Source organism: Neomonachus schauinslandi, chromosome 13 (genome assembly GCF_002201575.2).
Source record: "Neomonachus schauinslandi chromosome 13, ASM220157v2, whole genome shotgun sequence".
Lineage (NCBI taxonomy): Eukaryota > Metazoa > Chordata > Mammalia > Carnivora > Phocidae > Neomonachus > Neomonachus schauinslandi.
Window position 1 is genome coordinate 48,496,079 of NC_058415.1, and position 21,039 is coordinate 48,517,117.

Genomic DNA, 21,039 nt, shown 5'->3' on the forward strand with positions numbered 1-21,039 from the left:
ACATACAACATATATATACAATTGTATTGTTCTGTTTCTCTGGAGAATCCTCACTGATATGTGCTATGTAAGTATGTATAGAGGTGGACATGGGTGTGAGTGTAGGTACGTGTGTATATATATAAATATATCCAATTGGTTCTGTTTCTCTGGAGAACCCTGACACACATGCACGTGCACCCTTTTGTATAAAGCATAGGAATTGTCTCATATGATGATGGAGGCTGAGAAGTCCCATGATCCACTGAATGCAAGCTGGAGAACCAGGTAAGTCAGTGGTGTAATTCAGTCTGAGTTTAGAACCGGGAGCACTGATATCTGAGCGCAGGAGAAGATGGATGTCACAGCTCAAGTAGAGCAAATTTACTTTCTCCACCTTTTTGTTCTATTCAGGTTCTCAACAGATAGGGTGATGCCCAACCACATCTATGAGGGCAGTATTCTTAGTTGACTCATTGAAATGCTAATCTTTTCTGGAAACACTCACAGATACACCCAGAAACAATGTTTTATCAGCTATCTTGGTGTCCCTTACTCCAGTCAAGCTGACCTGTAAAATTAGTCCTCACAAAAATCATATTCCAAAAAACACTTATTCTATAATACTCTTAGTGGTTTTGCCTCCCTGGTTGAATCTTGATTAATGCAACATATAATTATTTTGCTCTAATATTAAGGTGGAGAAAACCCCATTCATCAGCAACCACATTTCATTGCTTTTCTTTGGATCAAAATTCCTTGAAAAACTTGTTTATACTTTCTTCAAATTGTCTATTATTTCTTAACTCACTCTAACCAAACTTTCATCTGTATCACTCCATGGGAAATAACTGAGTCAAAGTAAAAAGTGGTATCTACATTTTTAAATCAAATGGCCAATTTTCAGTCCTGTGTTACTTGAACTATCAGCAGCTTTTTCCTGCTTGGCACAGTTCTTCACTTATCTTCTGGGATGCCACACTTTTTTTTTTTTTTTTCTCTTGTCTTACTGGTTGCTACCCCTTGGTCTCCTTTCCTGGTTTCATTACACTCCCTTAATATTTGAGTATCTCAGAGCTCAGTCCTTGGTCCTCTTCCCTTCTCTATGAACAATCACACCTTTAGTGATCTCATCTTGTCTCATTACTACCTACTGACAGATAGGCCCAAATGATATATCCAACCCAGAATATCTCAAAGTCCAGCCTATTGTATCTAACTGCATGTGTAACATCTCTACTGGAATATCTAATAATTTTCTCAAAATCAGCATATCCTAAATGCCTATTTGTAACTTCTTTCTCCCAAATTCAGCTTTCTGCAGCCTTCTTCATTTTATGTGATGGCAGCTCCATCCATCCTGTCATTCAGTCCAAAAATGTGTTGTTGTCCTAACTAATCTCTTTCCTTCACATCCCAAAATACCAACAAATTGTGGTAATGCAACCATCAGTATATATCTAGAATCCAAACACAAACTCCATAGCTACTTTCTGGCTGAGCCATCATCTATTCACCTAAAGTTACTGCAATAGCCTTCTGACTATTCTCTTTGCTTTCAAATTTGTCTACCTATACCTTATTAGAAATACCACAGCCACCTGATCCTTTAAAAGCATATGATACAGCATTTATTTCCTTTCTCAAAATTCTGTAGTTGCTCTCCATTTTCATTTAAAATCTAAAATTCTTAGTGGCCCACAAGACACTAAATATGTTGGGGTTCACTCACCTTTCTCTTTGCCCTCATGTCCTCCTCCTCTTCTGTGCTTCAACAACATTTGCTTCTGTGCTGTACCTCAATTATGGTACCTTATCACCTTTGATGCCACTGATACTCTTTCCCTGTGCCACCATACACACTTGGTTGACTTCATCACATCCTTCAAATATCTTTTTTAAAGATTTTATTTATTTATTCGTCAGAGAGTGAGTGAGCACAAGCAGGGGGAGAAGCAGGCAGAGGGAGAAGCAAGATTCCCGCTGAACAGGTAGACTGATGTGGGACTCGATCCCAGGACCCCAGGATCATGACTTGAGCTGAAGGCAGACGCTTAATCTACTGGCCACCCAGGTGTCCCAACATCTTTCAAATATTTACTCAAGTCCAATGTTACTAATAAAACATACTCTGTCAAGTAAGTGTAATATTATAAACCACCTCTGCCTCTACCCTGACACTCTACCCACCCCCAACAAACTACTCCACTTCTATTTTTTTATGTAGCACTTATCACTATTAATTCAAGATATAATTCACTTATTTATTATGCCTGTTTATTTTCTGCCTATCTCAGCTAAACATTCAGTTCCATTTGGGTAGTCCTCATTTGTTTTGGGTCATTGATGCATGCCAAATGCTCAGGATGGTAGCTGGCTCATAGTAGGCACTCAACAAAATATGCCATGATACTTTTGTTAAAGCTACTCTCAATTAACAGCAGCCTATGGATACTAGCTTGAATGTTATTTTCCTGCTATGTAAGAGGTATAATACAGTCTTTTTTTTTTTTTTTTTAGGATATTTTGCTTTATGAGTCATAAAGTTGTCTTCTACATAATTTAGGAATGCATTGATATTGCCTGTTTGTCACTGTTATTTATTCTCAATCCAGAAAAATATAGGAGAGTTGGAAATCCCTTTTGAATATGAGAACAATTTAGAGTATATAGTGTTGACTTAACAGTTTTTCATTGTCACTCACCTTTCATACTACTGGTCTGTTGCAGGATCCACTGTTATTATATAATTCAGGTTTTATTCCTTGAATTTTTAAAGTAATTTTTTTTTTTTTACCATTTCACTCTTCATTGTTAAATTGTATCTCCCTGACATTGTAAATACTTTTGATGTATAATACACTCTCTTGCCATTCTCTTGGTTGACATTCCAGTAATGGAATGGACCCTCCAAGTTCTGGTTATGCCCACTGGGTTATGACCTCCTTTCAGTGTAAGCACTTTTAATTTTCTCAACTGTATGCCATATGCCAAACATTTGTGCTTTGCCATTTCAGCCGATGCATAACATTTGTCCCTCAGTACAGGGAGAAATTGTGATCTGTGCTATCTAAGATCTAGAAAATACAGAAGTGTATATTTGTGACCTATTTTACCTAAAGCAAAACCATTTTAATATTTCTAGATTTTTGGATGGTAAGAGAAGAATAATGCAAAAAAATGTAGTCATTCATAAAATGACAAACTAGGAATATTTAGAATGTTTCTTTAAGATTTATATGGGGGCGCCTGGGTGGCTCAGATGGTTAAGCGTCTGCCTTCAGCTCAGGTCATGATCCCAGCGTCCTGGGATCGAGCCCCGCATCGGGCTCCCTGCTCAGCGGGGAGTCTGCTTCTCCCTCTCCCTCTGCCTCTCTCCCTGCTCATGCTCTCTCTCTCTCTCTCTCTCTGTATCTATGTGTCTCAAATGAATAAATAAAATCTTTTAAAAAAAAATAAATAAGATTTATATGACAAATATTTCCTGAGTAGAATAATTATAAAAATGGAGGTAGAAATTATTATAACAAATCAATTTCTGGAGAAGAGGTGTAAAAAACTCTAGTACTAGATAAAGGTTGTAATAACATTATATTGGACTACTTTTATAGTTTAATATTTTTAAGGGGCTCCTTCCTTTCCAACCTTAACCATGGCTGGGTATGTCTCATGTTTTATAATTCAATAAGGCCAAGTTGTTCTTAGCTCCTCTAATATCCCAGTTTTATGCCAGACATTGTTCTTACTCTGTGAATTATCCTTTTGGACCCTGACCACAATTGCCCCACTTTGGTGTTTCTTTTGTTGTTGTTTTGTTTTGTTTTGTTTTTTAAAGCACCTTCTCTTTTTAAATTTAGCTCAAGTGTTGACTCTCTTTCCTGAATCCTACTTGGAAAAAGTGACCTCTTTTTCTTCTGAAAATGTAGCGTGATGATTTATATCATAATATCCATATAAGACATTGTGGCTTATTTATATACAGGTTCTTTCCTTTCCTCCCACTAGACTAAATCTTTTTTTTTTTAAAGATTTATTTATTTATTAGAGAACAAGCAGGGGGAGCAGCAGACAGAGAGGGAGAAGCAGGCTCCCCGCTGAGCAGAGCCTGAGGCAGGGCTCGATCCCAGGACCCTGAGATCATGACCTGAGCGGAAGGCAGATACTTAACCGACTGAGCCACCCAGGCGCCCCTAGACTAAATCTCTTATAGGAAATAATAGCTTAATTATCCTAATATGTCCAGAATATAGTATCCTGAGGATATGTGGTAGTTATTTTTTTTTAAAGATTTTATTTATTTATTTGAGACAGAGAGAATGAGAGAGAGAGAGAGTACATGAGAGGGGGGAGGGTCAGAGGGAGAAGCAGGCTCCCTGCCGAGCAGAGAGCCCGATGCGGGACTCGATCCAGGGACTCCAGGATCATGACCTGAGCCGAAAGCAGTCGCTTAACCAACTGAGCCACCCAGGCGCCCCTGTGGTAGTTATTTAATTAAATTTTCAAGTGACTGAAAAAATTGGCTAAATAGGCAAACTGACATAACAATAAGTTGAGCTCTTCTGGGTTGCAAAGAGCAGACTAGATGTGATGATAAAATAATCTCTGACTTTCCATAAAGTACATTTGTAAGCAAAAATGTTAGGAGCTATTTAAAGTAAATCTAATGATCCATTTAAAAGAAAATAGAGAAACCATGTTGTGTCATCACTATGTTCTGAGGTCTCAAAAAATCAAAATGCAGAGAGACCATAACCTAATAAACTAGGCAAACTTTTAATTCAGTGGATACTGACTTTGGTTAGAACCAAGGCTTCTCTAGTCTATTATCAGCAGTTCATCTCTTTATACATCCATTCAAAGACTAACCTTCCAGAACAAAAACAATAGAGAAGGGGATAGATAAAAGCCTATGGCATACTTAGGTGCTTAGTCACATATGGGGATGGGATGGAAGAGGGCTGGGATTATGTGTGCCAGAGGAGGTCTTCATGCTTTATGCTGCTGAGAAATGGAGCCAACTGCATCTTACTCTCTAGCTTAGTCAGAGAAAACTGCCACTTTGAGCAAGAAAAGATCCAATTTTAGTCCTGTGGAATTAAAGTTGATGAATGTTTGTTAGGTATCACAAATTGCACTAGATGCTCTGCAAGGCAACTTGATGTTCAGATGAGAAGTGAGATGGGGAAGCCATCAGAACGTCTCCCATGTGGAGAGTATAGTGGACCAATGACACTTCACCCACACTGTTGCTGTCAAACTATAGACTGACACAGATTTTGCCCATTCAGAAGGGTGGGGACAGAGCCTAAAAAAGGAAAAAAAAAAAACCCATATGGCCACAAAAGAGAAAAAGAACATTTCCCTGAAGACAGAGAAAAAGCAAATATCCGAAAATGACTTTTTATGGGAAGCAGATGGAGACTTAAGGAGACATCTGCGTGGTGACATCTAAAATATGGAGTAGACAGGAATCATGGATGAGAAGCAACTTGAGCATCACTATATAAATCTTCACTCTTTTCCAAATCACCATCAAATGAACAAAAGAATATAAAAGCAGAGGGAAAAGGCAACATTTTTAATGGAAAATATGGGAAGATGCCATCCATATGTCAGGAACATCAAGAAGGGGACAATGTTAAATGAAGGTAATGGGGAATTCCTTATAAACTTTTCCAGAGGAAGTAGGATGGGATTACAAGAATTAAAGATGATCATGAAAGAAACTAATATTTCTCTAGTCTGTTACATTAAGACTATAGTTGAAGGCAGGCTGTGGGATAGGAGAGAAATCTTAGAAATTCTTTATGGATATAGATCAAATTCATCATCAGGTTACTCAGGAAAAACAAGAACAAGAATGCTTGTTTTAAACAGAATGATTACATGGGGCACCTGGGTGGCTCAGTCTGTTAAAGGCCTCTCTTTCACGATCTCAGTGTTCTTAGATGGAGCCTGGTGTGGGGCTCCTGGCATAGCAGGAGTCTGCTTCTCTCCCTCTCCCTTTGCCCCTCCCCCGCTCCCTTCCTCCCTCCCTCTCTCTCAAGTCTTAAAAAAACAAAAACAAAAAACCAGAATGATTACAGGGTATTTGCAGACATGGAAGGAGTAGGGGAGATAGCAGTCTTAGAAAGTAGGATAGCCGCACCATGTGGAAAATGGAGAACAGATCAAAGGAAAGTAAGTTATTCCCTCACAGAAGATTCACCAATGACAACATGACTATTATGGTTCTAAATTAGGGAATTAGATCACAAAAGGGATAATATAACATGAAACCAGTTTTTAGTCTGAGATCTGAGAAGAGTTTTAAATAACTTCCAAGAAAACACTAAGTAAAATACATCTTTGCAGCTATTGGTCTAGAATGTGCCTTCTTTTCAATTTTATGTAAACAAAATAAAAAAACAAAGACACTGAAAGGAATCATCTATATAAAAAAGATAAATGTAATGCTTGAGATAGAAGAAGACCATAGTTTTGAGGGAAAAAAAATACTGGTTTGAATATTTTTAAAGAAATTTATGTAGTGCTCTTAGATAATTCAAAGAAATGTGGACTCTGATGGAACTCAGACCTAGAAAAAGGCTGGTAGAGTTAAGAAAAGAATAGAAAAAAACTGTAATAACAGAATGAATGAAATAGGAACAAAGATCAGAAAATCAGACAAGTTACATGTGGGAAAAGGTTAAGAAATTCTTGTAGAACTTTGCATAAGGAAAGGAATAAAGAGATAGGAGAGACTGGGAAAGAGACAATAAAGATCCAAAACATGAATAATGATTTTATTCTGAAGAATGAGTCAAAATTAAAAATGTAGAACTAATATAAAAAGATAAAAACTGACTCTGAATTTGAAAGCAGCTCATCATGTGGCAGGCAATACTGATTTCTAAAAACATTACTTACACCTCAACCTCTTTTGCTGGAATATGTAGATTTCTATTTTTTTCTTTTTAAAACTTATCCTAATAATCATCTAATGCTCATTCAGGCAGAAAAAAATCAAGGAAAAGAAATCAAATTTGTGGATTTGTTCTAATAACAATTGAAATGTGAGAAGTAACAATGATATAAGGAACCGAAGGAGTAGTGCTGTAAATAGTGATAAAAATATGTAAATACTGTGTTATTTATATATAAACATTAGAACACTTATAGAACATATAAGCCATTTCTTTAAGTGTTTGTAGGTACATTTTTACAACTGAAACAATGAAAATAAAGAATAATTAGAGTGAATTAAAATTATGGTTATTTAACATGGTACACATATTACAAATAATTATGGAAAAGTGTTTATAAAATAATACTAATTGTAAGTGGTTTAAAATTCCAGATTATATTCTCTTCCCTGTAAAAAAAAAAGGGAGGTGTTAGCAGTAAGATGCAAGGTGGATAGAATTCAAGTATGTCCCTGTTTGTATTTTGGCTATTGTCTGGTCTGTTTTATTGTCAATGATGACAATTGGAAATATATGCAGTTAGGTATTTTAAAAAAACAAGGATATGTATTTGTAGAATTAGAGATGATACGTGTGTTTTTTTTTTTTTATTTATTTGAGAGAGAGAGAATGAGAGACAGAGAGCAGGAGAGGGGAGAGGGTCAGAGGGAGAAGCAGACTCCCTGCCGAGCAGGGAGCCCGATGTGGGACTCGATCCCAGGACTCCAGGATCATGACCTGAGCCGAAGGCAGTCGCTTAACCAACTGAGCCACCCAGGCGCCCCGATACATGTGTGTTTTATATTAGTAACGGAGGGACACCCTCCCTAATCCTGTACAGCATACCTTCTTGCCCTACTGCTGGGTTCACTATCCCTGCAGCAGATAGTCCCCACACATAATGATAGCTTTCCACCACAAACACCCTTGTGTCTCACGCTCTTCCATTTTTGCCCAAGGATTTTCTCTGAAACTGCAGGAACTTTCTTAGCCTGCTCCTAGGATAGCTCAAGAGTGCCAGGAATTTAACACCCTCAGAAATAATTCCATCCAATGAGGGCTGGGAATAAGCAGATAAAATCCCATTTCATTTTCTTTCAGTGGAACAACCCGAGATCCATTTTATATATTCCTTGGAGGATTTTCAGTAGGATTGATCTTCAGTTGCTCACACTTGTCCTGACTGCATTCATGTGACTCTTATTGCTTAAAACAACAACTATTCCCTTTCTCACTTCCTAATTTCCTTGTCCTTTCTGTGATCACTTTCTTTTTTTTTTAAGATTTTATTTTTGACAGAGAGCGAGAGAGGGCACACAAGCAGGGGGAGTGGGAGAGGAAGAAGCAGGCTTCCCACTGAGCAATGAGCCTAATGTGGGGCTCAATCCCAGGACCCTGGGATCATGACCTGAGCCCAAGGCAGACACTTAACGACTGAGCCACCCAGGCGCCCCTCTGTGATCACTTCCTAATTAAACTTGATTCAGTGGTACTTTGGGGAAATCTAAACTAAAAAGTAGAAAATATAACAAGGAAGCATTAAGAAATATAATGAAAGAAAAATTCATGTATTTGGACAAAGAATATGAATATATATAAAATTCCCCAAGTGAACAGAAGACCTTCAGATTGAATAGAATCTCCTTGTGTAGGAGAGAGAACAAAAACCAACTGACCAAAGTAGGTTAACTATAAAAGAATAGGCAAGTTATTGGTCCTATACTAGGTGAAATAAGGATATGGTGAAATTGATAACAAAATTCAAGACATAAAATGGATCATCTTATATAAAGGTTATCATTTAAATCTAAAAAATTGATATAAGACACTAAAACTTTCCATAACTTATCACTATTATAAGAAACAATTTACAACATTAACCAACATGATGAAAGTAATAATTAGTATAAGAGTAGGACAAAAAATTAAAAAAAAAAAAAAGAAAAACAAAAGAAATGAAAATTGAAACTAAAGGATGAGTTCTTTTTTTTTTTTTTTTTTAAAGATGTTATTTATTTATTCATGAGAGACAGAGAGAGAGAGACAGAGGCAGAGGGAGAAGCAGGCTCCCCGTGGAGCAGGGAGCCCGATGCGGGACTCGATGCCGGGTCTCCAGGATCATGACCTGAGCCGAAGGCAGTCGCTTAACCAACTGAGCCACCCAGGCACCCTAAAGGATGAGTTCTTAAAAATAGGTAAAACTTTTCCTAATCATTAAAGAATATTGATGAAACATGCACAAATTTAGAGAAGGGATATTACTACAGGTACAGGAGTGATTTTAAAAAATAGGTCAATAAAACTCAATTTGGAAGTCTTACTATAATAGATTATCATTTTCTAGGACATACAAATAACCAAACTTGTGTCAACATGAATGTGGAAGCCTTATCAGAATAAAAAGGTAAATATAAATTGAAGAAATTATCAAAGAAATACCTTCATACAAGTTGAGTCTGTATCATTCCTTTGTTGATTTATTTTTTCTGCAATTTTTTTAACCTAGATATCTAAAGAACTTGAAGATGATTTTAAAATTTAAAGTTACAGACAATGCTTTGCTTTATCTGAACCGTGTCACAGAAGAGTAGAAAATAAATTAAGCTTTAAAATTAAATTTTTTAAAAGATTTTATTTATTTTTTGACAGAGACAACAAGAGAGTGAACACAAGCAGGGGGAGTGGGAGAGGGAGAAGCAGGTTTCCCGCTGAGCAGGGAGCCGGATGTGGGGCTCCATCCCAGGACCCTGGGATCATGACCTGAGCTGAAGGCAGATGCTTAACAACTGAGCCACCCAGGTGCCCCTAAAATTAATTTTAAGTAACTAACATCATAATCCCAAAAGCTAACAAGAGAAATGAAAAGCCAAAACTACAGCCTTACTTGACACATTGAAAAACTATCAAATAATAAACTTGCAAATAAACTTAATAGCATGTTAACCTTTAAATATGTTAGAAATGAAATAATAGTCTATCAATCTATTAAGTTTTAGTAATATTAAAAGATAAAAGGAGAAATATTTATAATTTTCTTGAATGATTCCAAAAGGACGTTTAGTAAAATTCAGTATGTATCTCATTAAAAGTAAAACCTCTTAAACGAGGAATAGAAGGATATTTCCTTAATATGATAAATTATTTCTTTGTCAAATCATCAGCCAAGAATATTTAACAATGAAACACTAAAGAAACCCCCATTAAATCAAGTTAATGACAAAAGTTCCAGCTATTAAAATTATTTAATATTGTTCTACTTAAATCAATAAAACAGGAAAAGCATTGAGTACATGTTTGGAAAATGAAGGTAAAGTTACCATTATTAGAATGTCATTTGATTATTACCTGGACACCTAAGGAAAGTGAACAGTTAGTACAAAATTTTTTTGAGTTTTTTGACAATAAAATGGGTACATAAAAATTAGTAATTTTCCTGCATAGCATATTGGTTAAGAACATAGTCTTGGAATCAAACCAATAAGGATTTGAATTTTAGTTTTTGGATAATTTGAAGGCAATTACTTTAAATTAACTCTAAACAGCACTTCTGTATAAAATTGTTCTAGTTATGCCTACCTCACAGAATTATGTGCTGAATAAATGCGTTAATGTCTGTTAAGCAAGTAGCAAAAAGCAAGTGCTTAATTAATAGTAGCTACATGTTATTTTACATTGAGAAATGCAATTTGAGGTATATGGTAAATATAAAGATTATCAGTAGTAGGACAAAAGCATGCATTATCACATCTAAATCACTGGGCATCACTAAAACAAAGTAAAGAAAACAAAACAGAAAAAAAACAATAAAAGTCAACAACAGAAATCAGAGCAAGGTAAGAGATTGATAATGTTTAATTGCCACAAGATAGTCTCTACCCTCATGGCTCCTGCCTTCTAGTGTGTCTTCAAAAAACAGTTAATCAAAAACTCCAAAACCCCTAAACAGTTAATATACAAGAATTGTGAAACACTATAGTATTTGCTATTAACATCAGGAAAAAGTTAAAGATTCTCACTATCATATCCTTTATTAAATGTAACTGGAAATTCTAGCATGTGGAAATAAGATGTAAACTGTTAGGAAGGATGGCTCTACATTGTTGCTCAGTGTGGGCAGTATAATTGCTTACTAGACAACAAAATAAAACATTAGAACCAAAGTAACCATAATGGGCAAATTTATAAATGAATACCCTAATATATAATTAAACTTCCATTCATAGTAGCACGGATAGATTTAACAGGATTGTTACTGATATGAGGAAAATGACAAGCTAAAAATCATTACTAAGTGACCTCAAATAAGATTTGCATGTGAAAAATGACTCATAATTTGGATAGAAAAACTGAGAATTGAAAAATTCTCAGTACTCCTTAAATAAGGGGTTAACGTATTTAAATAAAAATCTAAATGGAATTTATTTTGGAACCTGAAAAAGACTTTCCAAGTAAGTTTATCTGAAAGTACAAGAAATTGAGAACAGCTGAGAATTTGGGGAAAGAGTAGCATAATAAATTGTGCTAACAATATAAAGTTTAATTAAAAACAGTACAGTACAACTGCAAGAAAAAAGACTATATGGGAGTGTAAATGTCATCAAAGCCTAAGAGGATCTGAAAAAAAAATGTAGTTACATATAACACCCAGTGCTCATCACATCACGTGCCCTCCTTAAAATACCCATGAATCGTTGAACACTACATCAAAAACTAATGATGTACTATATGTTGGCTAATTGAACATAATAAAAAAAAATATAGTATCAACTCCTTAAAATATAAACAGTATATTTAAGATAGAGAAAAACTAAACAAAAAAATATGGTATAAGGGACCCCAGGTGGTGGCACCCTCTGGTGCTAGGAGGAGTGGCACTGGCTGTGACCTAGTGTGGCTTGCATGCAAGACTGTGTCTGCCTTCTGAGCTCTTTCTTGGTAGCAGATGGGGCTGAGACCAAAAAGACCTTGAAGGGAAGCCATTAGGAAGGACTCAAAGCCCTGGACTTCACATACACTAGCCGTCCAGCAGCTCAAAGCCAGGTACGTTGTATTGATGGTTACAAGTGCCAGGCATCTTAAACTCTTAGGACTAAAAAGGAAACAGAGGAGGGCGCCTGGGTGGCTCAGTTGGTTAAGCGACTGCCTTCGGCTCAGGTCATGATCCTGGAGTCCTGGGATCGAGTCCCGCATCTGGCTCCCTGCTCGGTGGGGAGTCTGCTTCTCCCTCTGACCCTCCCCCCTCTCGTGCTCTCTGTCTCTCACTCTCTCTCATATAAATAAATAAAATCTTTAAAAAAAAAAAGGAAACAGAGGAAACTGTGGGGTTCTTGCATGTCGGAGCATATTGTTTCTTCTCAACAAGGTGAGCCGTGGACAGAATAGGAATAAGTTTTCCAGCATTGTGTACATCAGGATTTGGCTTAGAATAAAATGTAATCAAAACTAATGATAAAGATGACATTAAATCATAAATAAACATGTAGGTAAAAATAAAAATCTTCAAGAACATTTCCTAGAACTGAAGGGCATACATTTCTAGAATTAAAGGGGCCAGCCAAATGCCTAGTGCAGTGAAGATCCAAATGAATTTCATCACTGGGAAATTTTAGAATACCAAATATAAAGAGAAGGCCCTAAAAGATTATAGAGAAAAGTTGTTCTAGCAATCATATAAACAAAATTGAGTTTAATGTAAAGGATTAAAGTCACACTGGCATTGGGCTTATGGTAAAATGGGAAACAAGCAAGAATTTAAAAAGCTAGAATTTTAATGTAAATTCCATGGAAGCTGGTTCAATAGACAGGAGTGCAACAAAGGAGAGAGGGGAATTTACAATGTGATGGTGATGCGGCAGAGACTCTGAGGATAATGATTGTGTGGAAGGTCTGGAAAGAAAGCAATCACATCTACATGTGGAAAGACTCCATCTATGGTAGATGTTTCAAAGGGGAGGAAATGTTCCCAAGTGTTGACCAAGTAGAAATGAATCTCCATGTTCTGTTGGAGAGGTTGGGGATAAGTTGAATACATAGAAAACTAAGAAAACAGGAAATCAGACAATTATTAAATCCAAGAAAGGAATTTTAAGGATGCTTGATTTCAGTTCAGGTTATGATCTCAGGTTCATGAGATTGAGCCCCATATTGGCAGTAGGCTCCCCACTCAGTGGGGATTCTGCTTGTTTCCCTCTTCCTCTGCCCCTCCCACCGCCACTCAGGGGTGCACATGTGGCCACTCTCTCCCTCTCCAAAAATAAATGAATAAAAATCTTAAGAGGAAAGGAATTTTATAAGAAAATGAAAATTCTAGTGTACTTTGTGGCTTATAAGTTTTGTTCACATAATTGTTTTGATGTGAATATCAAATACTGACTTAAAAGTAAAAGCTTTCCCATATAACTCTATTGGGAAGATGAGGCATGGGAAGCATCTATTTTAGGGGAAGTATAGGATGCTTGGATGTTAATATACTAATGTGTGCATTAATACACAATATTTAAGCATTTTTTAGCCTCAAAAAGGGAATGATTCTATTCTCCCTTCCTCTTTTCCTTTCCTTCCTTCTTTCCCTCTCTCCCTCTTTTCTCTTTTTCCCTCTCTTCCCTCCTGGAAGCAGCAGATGAAAGACCTTGTCTCCTGAGATTGGTTGATTCAGAGGTGGGGCATAGAAGGCAAGGCGATAGTGATGGATAAAGGGTAACTTATGCAATGTGGTCTATTGGACAATAGGCAGTGAGAATCTTATTTATTCAGGGAGAAGGAACAAGAGATGTAGAAATGTCTGAAGGAAGAATGAGTTTCTCCAAATTTGAGGAACAGTAAGAAGGCTGGAGGTACCTGTCCTAAGGACCTGTTGTTGTAGGAGGTTTAGACAGGAGAGAGAAATCCAGATGTGATCACATAGGGCTTTATAGAACATGGGAACAAGTTTGGCTTCTCTGTGTGTGAAGACTGTGGGTGGCAAAATAGAAGCATGGAGAGCACAGGGGCACTGAAAGCTTGGGCAGGGCTGGCAACCATGGAGGTTGTAGACATGTAGCTCTTCTAACCCAATGTCAGTACATTCTCAGCCAGCCGAGAGGAATCCAGCACTCTGAGCTCTGGGTGCATATTCTCGGAATGGTTCTTAATCTAGAAATGCCCTTGGCTACATGCTTGAAGCTGCCAGAAGTATGGTCCTGGAACTCTGAATTTGGAGAGGAGATGATCAGTGAATGAATATCAGAGAATACGGTCTGATCATGCTCAAACCCCGTGCCTTTCAAAGAAAACCATATTGAACTGAAAGACCAAATCAGCAGCAACAAATCAGTGTATTAGAATTACTTGAAAGAGCTTCTAAACATTTCAGCACATGGGTCGATATCCTGGATAATCACCAATTAGAAGCATTGCTTCTAGAATGCCTGTTCCTTCAAGGAATGTCTGCTACTCGTGCTATGCATTATGATGGGATATTTTGCAGAAGTGCTATGTAAACCAGCTTGTACCACCACTGAACAGGGAAATTCTTAACAAACACGTACTGCTTAAGTGCATGCTAATGCCACTTTTTTTTCATTTTGTCAATGTAATACGGTATATTTAATGCAGTCTAGGCTGTTGAAACTGAAACGGTTATCCTTTAGTGTCCCAGAAGTCTAATTACAAGCCAGCTAATTCTCTTTATCTATGTTCTGATAGCTTCTCTATTAGAATAAAGAAACTGTGTAATAGAATGACTTTTGACTGTATGTTTCAATGTTAATAAGATGTAGCTTAACTGCTTCTACAAGTTTATCTCCTTCCTAACACTCTAGTTGAAATGAAACAGGACGAACTGTTTTTGCTAAATCTTACATAGCATTTCAGTACTACCTGCCACCCAAGGGTAGAGAGCAATTTTTATTGTTTTCCCTTTTTTTTCTTATAACAAATACTTAGTGAGCACCTAAGATGTTCTAAGCAGTGAACAAGGTAGAAACAAATTCTCTTATAATCTTATTCAAGTGAGGGAAATAAAGATAACAAAAAGCACTAAGTAAAATATATAGTACATCAGATGGTGATAAGTATTAAGGAGAAAAATACAGCATGAGAGATGATTAGGTGGTGATGATTCAATGGCAGGGAAGGGGAGTATATTTTGAAGTCTGGCTGGATACTCACTGATGTCCAAGATTCCATCACTAATCATTTAATATTTAATATGTTCTTTACCTCAGTCTTAGAAAAAGGTTTCCTTTGAAAGGCTTGGTGGAAAGCACACTGTAACAAAATGAAATATTTAGGTTTTTAACTTTCACTGCTCTTAAATTTTCTGCTTTTCCCTCCCTCTGGACCATGTTATCTACTCCCCAGCTTTCAATAGTATTCCGGGATAATGACTAATTTTACTTCTTTCCGACCTGACTTATGTTGACTTACGTTCCAAGATCCAAATTGTGTTGGACTCTCACTCACCCGAATGCCCCATAGGCATCTCAAAATCAGTATATTCAAATATGAACTCACTGCCATACTATTCATGTCTCAACACACGTGATTGTTTTTCCTGAATTCCCTATCTTGTTGAGGCGCATCATAGTTAAACTTACCTGATCCAAAAGTGCAGTCCTTCTTTCTGGACCTTTTCTTTATCTTCATATCCATGTAATGTTCTCCAGGGGTAGCCCTCACTTACGGTTTCCTTCCTGTTGCATTCAAAGAAACTGATTAAAGAAAAAAAAGTTAACTGAGCTTTTTTTTTGATCATCTGGATTGTACCAAGCACCATGTTAAGTTTTAGGAATTTGAATTGAATGAAGGTGGTTTTGCTAAGCCTAAAACAACCAGGCTTGTTTGGTTGGACCAGAGACAGACTAACTGCGGATTTGTGTGGTGGTTTTTGTTAGAGTGCCAAGGGAGGGGGCACCCGTAAAGGGTGAGGATCTGAGAGCAGTAGAAGGGATGTGATGAGGGTCAGTCTCTGCACTCATGTGGCATTTCTGTTGGTTTAGGCCTATTTGGAAAGAGTGGTTAGAGGTATAACCTCTAGAAGATAGTTTTTCATGAAGAGTTCTATGAGACACAGACTATGGCATAAGGGTAGACTAACACCGTTGATAAAATCGTTTGGCAATAATGTGTGACACAGGTGGAGGGAGGGGTTTCCCTGCTTAATGGCTGTGCACAGTACTGCTCTGGTAGCCCAACTTGGTAACCCTCTCTAGGGGCTGTTAAGAAGAAAGAGTTGCACTAGTGGCATCTTGAGCAAAAGGCAAGGACAAATGGAGCAGGAGAGAAAAAACAGGAATCTGTTCATTACCACATGGGGTCAAAATGAGGAGCCCCTTATTCTAATGCAAACAATATGAAAGATATCCAAACTTCAGTTTTAAGGAATTTAGATGAGATTGTCAGTGGGAAAGGTAAACATTCTCTGAAATGAGACGTTCTAGGTCCACATCCCACTTCTTCCAGTTACATCTGAGCAATCTCAGAAAGCCACACATCTTTTCTGAGTATTAGTCACTTCAGATGTTTAATGATAATAACCTATTATGGCTATGGGGAATATATATTAAAGTGTATAAAGTAGATCTACAACACAGTTTCTGGAGTATTACATACACCCAACAGCTGGTATTAATAATAATCACAACAGTAAAAACAGTGAGGGTGCTTCTTTGATCCCCAGTCCTGTAGGAGAATAAGGGATACCATTTTGACACTATTCATGGAAGCTGTTTGAAGAAGGAATGTAAAAGAAAGCATATTTACCTGCCTTATTACTCTTTTCAGTGAAATTTAAAGTAACGAGAGAAAAGGCAGCAAGAGGAAAATGTTAACCGTCCATACCACTGACATTGCTCTTTGATAGCTGGTGTGTAGTGGGCTCTAGAGCCTGCAAGGTAAATTCCAGGTTTTGTCTAGCCCTATACCAGAGTTACTAACAGTCCCATGTACATTCTCTGTGAAGTTGGCTGAGAATTTAAGAGCACACCATTTACAGCTAGTAAAAGTGAGTCCATGGTGTCACCTACTTTTAATCCAAAGACAAAGTAACACATGTTTGTGTTCTTTTTCAAAGAAGTAAAGTTAATAGGAAAGAAGATTCAGAATATCATGTTCACACATAAGTGTACATGTTGAATTATCTGTACAGAAGGTGGGATTTAAGTTGTGACAAACAATAGTTCTTTGTCTTAATTTCTGCTGAAGTTGAAAAATAATCCAAAGGACAAAAGTTAAAAAAAAAAAAAAAAGTTTGAACTCTGGAAAAAGGTACCCGAGATTTTCCATTTTGTTTGATGCATTATCACACTGATGGTGGTTGGAGGACCTGGACAGGACTAAAGGCTCCAGAGGTTCTGTTAGCAGCCAGTGGTCTGGCATAGATGAACTTTAAAGTAAGAAACCCAACCACAGTGTTTATGATATTTTAATGCTTCAGGAAATTTTGCTGGGGCTCCATACTCAACTTTCTAGCTGCCTCTTATAAATAATGCAGAAGTTTTAATTCCCGGTAACAATGATATAATAGCATAAGTGAGGATAATGGTTAATATTTATTAAGTTCTTAATATGTTCCAGGCCTGTGTGAAATGCTTTACCTGCATTATCTCATGTAATCCTTAAGCTGATGCTATTATTTAGGTAGTTATTATCTACACTATGTGTAAGGAATCTGAGACTTATGCATATATAAATAAGTGGATCAAGGTGGAATACAGATTTGCAGCAATGGAACTTGAGAATTGAGTACACTTTCTGCACATTTACAAATACTTAACCCTTGCCTTGTGAATTATTTAATGTTAAGAGCAGAGACACTGGAACTCGCCTACCTGGCGTTAAGTCTGTCTTCCATGTCACCTTAGCTAAGTTTCTTTTTCCTTTTTTTTTTAACCTCTCATGCTTCATTTTTTCTTTATTTTAAATGAGGATAATTTTAATAGTTCCTATTGAATAGATGAACTGTAATTAGATGAATTACATATAAAAGATTTAGAAGAGTGCTTGGCATGTAGTAAATTCTTAAAAAAAAAAGTTCATGCTTATATCTAGACATTCATCATGAAATTAAAAAGAAATGTTATAAGAAAGGATGAGCTAATGACTGGGTAAATGAGATTAGACATTGAAAATGGAACCCTCTTCACAAATTAAATCCATAGACAAAGTTTAAAATGAGCTTGGCCTTAAGGGAACTTGCCTCAGCCATCTGGTTAAAACTCAGAGTCCATTGCTTCCAGAAAGATACACGCTGGCCCATCTGAATTGACATCTGTGTGCGCACTGAAGTCCCGGAGGATAATTAAGAGAGAAAACAACAATACTGACATAAGCCTGGAGAACAAAGCTATAAAATTCTCTATATAAACAAGTGGCCTACATAACTACAGAACTATAAATTTTGGTCTTGCCCCAGGGACACCTGAAATACCCAGATGCTCAAATAAAAATAAACTGATTTCTGAAGTAGATGGTAAACAAAATTTTAAAAATCACACCTCTCTTCTATCACTTTTACTCACTATTAGGCAGATGAGTTCATGCTACATTGTTTCTTGACAGTTTTGAATGACATGACCAAAGCATGGACTAGATTTCTCTGGTTTATCACAGATTTTTAAACTTTTTCTTCAAGTATAGCATGCATAAAATGCATTAAGCATCCATGTCTAGCTCAGTGAATTTTCACAAGTAAATGTATCTATGTAACTAGAATCCAAAGAAGAAAAAACATCCTTATGGCTCTGTTAGTCACTAATCTACCCTATATATAACTACTGTCTTGGTTCTTACCACTAGACATTGATTTTGTTTAGTTTTGAAGTGGTATCCTACAATTTTTTTTTTTCATCTTTCACTCAACATTTTGAAATCCACAGTAGTTTTATACTTATTGATGTTTAGAATACCATTATGTAAATTCACCACAATTTATCCATCCCATTGTTGGGTAGGCCTAGGAATTCTTTCTAGCTTGGGATATTATGAATAATGTGAAAAATTTGTACATGTATTTGGTGAACATTTTGACTCCTTTCTGCAGGTTATTTGCCTGGGAGTGAAATTGCCAGATCTATGTACATGAATGTATTCAGCTTTAGTATGGATTGCCAGATGACTTTTCAGAGTCCTTGTACCAGTTTTCAGTTTGTTGACTAGAGTATCAGAATCAGGTTAATATTCCTCTCATTAAATTAAAACATTGAGGGGAAATGCACAGACAGTAAGTGTATAAATAAAAAGTGGTAAATGTGTACATTTGTATAACCACAACTTTAATCAAGATCTAATACATTCTGGGGTGCCTGGGTGGTTCACTTTGTTAAGTGGCCAGCTCTTGATTTCAGCTCAGGTCATGATCTCAGGGTCCTATGATCAAGCCCTGCATCAGGCTCCATGATCAGCAGGGAGTCTGCATGAGGATTCTTTCTCCCTCTCCCTCGGCCCCTCCCCTGGCATGTGTGCATGCGGTTTCTCTCTCTCTAAAATAAATAAATCTTTAAGAAAATAGAATACTATTCCATCACCTGGGAAAGTTTCCTCATGCCCTTTCCAATCATTCTCCCCCTTGTGGGCAACCACCGTTGTGATCCCTGTCACCATTGGTTAGTTTTGACCATTCCTGAATATTCCTTTAATGGAATGATACTCTTGTGTCCGGCTTCTTTTGCTCAATATGATTTTGATAGTCACCTGTGTGTTGTTTGTATCAGTAGAGCATTTTTTTTTTTAGTGTAATATTCTGTTGTATGAATATGTTATAATTTGCTTTTCCATTCCACTGTTGATGGACATTTAAATTCTTTCAAGTTTGGGGTTATTACAAATAAAATTGCTACGAAAGCTCTTCTACAAGTCTTTTTGAAGACATCTGCTTTGGTTTCTCATGGGTAAATATTTAGGGAAGAATTCCTTGGTCATCAGGTAGGTATGTTTAACTTTTAAGAAACTACCAAACAATTTTCCAAAGTAGTTTAACCATATTCAAACCTCACTACCAGTATCAGAAAGTTCTAGTTGCTACACATCTTTGCCAATATTTGGTCTTGTCTTTTTTATTATAATCATTCTCATGGATATAAAATAGTATATTGTGGTTTTAATTGACTTTTTCTGATGAAAATGATATTGAATGCCTTTTTAATAAGCTTATTGCATAATCCTTTGGAACCATGTCTGTTTATACCTTAGTCCAAGTTTTTATACATTGGATTGTGTTTTTTTAGTTATAGGAATGTCTATATCCTGGATTCAAATCTTTTGTCAGATATTTTTGTAACAAATACTTTCCTCCAATCTGGCTTGCCTTTACATTTTCTTAATTGTATCTTTTGGTAACCAGAAATCTTTAATTTTGAGGGAGTCTGATTTGACAGTTTTATTTTTCATGTTTATTGGGTTTTAAAAAAATAGCTTCTCAAGAAATCTGTGTCTATCAGAGTTACAACGGTCATCTTCCAGGTTTTCTTCTAGGAGATTTAGAGTTTTATATTTAGCTCCATGATCCGTCTTGAATTAAGTCTTATATGTGGTCTGAGGTAGGAGTCAAGGTTCATTTTTCTTTGTATTTATAAGGTTATTCCAGTACCATTAAAAAGGATTCTCTTTTTCCCCCTCTGAATAGCCTCAGAACATTTGTTAGAAATTCAATATTTTTGTTTTTCTTCTGAACTCTCGATTTCATTGATCTATGTCTACTTTTTTGTGTTAGCAACCCATCTTGATTACTGTAGCTTTATAGTAAATCTTGTAATCAGGCAGTAGATCTTCCAACATTATTGTTTTTGAACAAGTTTATTTGGACTAGTACATACTGTTCTCCATATGCAATTTAGAACCAACTTGACCATTTGGCAAAGAGGCCTGCTGATTTGGATTGTGATTGTAAGGTATCTATAGATAAATTTGGGGACTATTGACGTATTTATAATGTAGAGTCTTTCAGTCTAAATCATGATATCTCCATGTATTTAGGTCTTTAATTGATTTCAGTAATGTTGTGCAGTATTTACTGTTGAAGTCTTTCATTTGTGTATTTTTTTTTTTAAAGAAGATTTGTTGGGGTTAATGTAGAACATGAAATCTGCCATAACACCTGGCTTGCTAAAATGTAACAATGAGGCCGCTGGGGGCAAGGGAG